The sequence below is a fragment of the Amphimedon queenslandica genome, unplaced genomic scaffold (genome assembly GCF_000090795.2).
Source record: "Amphimedon queenslandica unplaced genomic scaffold, v1.1 AMPQUscaffold_3445_Cont24561, whole genome shotgun sequence".
Classification (NCBI taxonomy): domain Eukaryota; kingdom Metazoa; phylum Porifera; class Demospongiae; order Haplosclerida; family Niphatidae; genus Amphimedon; species Amphimedon queenslandica.
In genome coordinates this window covers 705-1,407 of record NW_003556228.1, presented here as the reverse complement: position 1 = coordinate 1,407, position 703 = coordinate 705, and the positions used below count along the sequence as shown (strand labels likewise).

The 703-nt window shown below is 36.4% G+C and overlaps 1 long non-coding RNA gene across 1 annotated transcript; it reads left to right on the top strand.

Annotated features, from left to right (window-relative positions):
* Positions 1 to 37: 37 nt before the first annotated feature.
* Positions 38 to 467, top strand: LOC109592931 (uncharacterized). Its single transcript, XR_002190641.1, has 2 exons — positions 38 to 246; positions 300 to 467. It is a non-coding gene; the product is annotated as an uncharacterized LOC109592931 (long non-coding RNA).
* Positions 468 to 703: the final 236 nt, after the last annotated feature.

The following is a 703-nucleotide window of genomic DNA, read 5'->3' as shown; positions in this document are numbered from 1 at the left end:
CACAGTTCATGATATTCTTCTCCTTACAGACCCTCATCTCCTCCTGGTAGTACTCAAGGGTGTCCTTGAGGATGTGCTATATCCAATTGTGGTGCTTGTTATTATTCATATAATGATCTACCATTCCCTCCATTACCTGGTTCTTGTCCTAGTGTGTGTCCATTGGTTAATGGTGAAGTGGATGAGTCCTGCATGGCAAGATGGGGACAGTGTGTCCAGAGATCATATTATACCATTTATAAAACTGTGAGTTGTATACTAATCAATAATATTGTTTTAAAGTTATTTTCTTTTCAAAGGTTTCTGAGCGTGAGAGGTTTAAAGATAATTTCCGCTGCTGGTCTCTTCAATGCATTAACTAGACATTAAATAGTAAAAGACTGTAGATCTAGATCCATAGTTATGATTTCCTTTTGTTCGTAGTTTTTGTTAGTAATAATAGATTCTTATTGATGTATAAAATTAAAGGGGTGAACATTGTAATTTTCACCTTGAAAAGTGTTTTGCTTTCATTGCAATCTAGCAAAGAAAGTTTTTTAGCAAAGCAGTAGTCTAGATTCTAGATAATAGACTAGATACCGGAAGACACCGCCCAATCTGAGCAGACTAAGAACTGAGTCATGAAGAAAGTCCTCACACTAGCGGTTGCTGCTTTTTTATTTCTATTTGTTAGTTCTCAGCCGCTTACCTCTTCATCTGTATC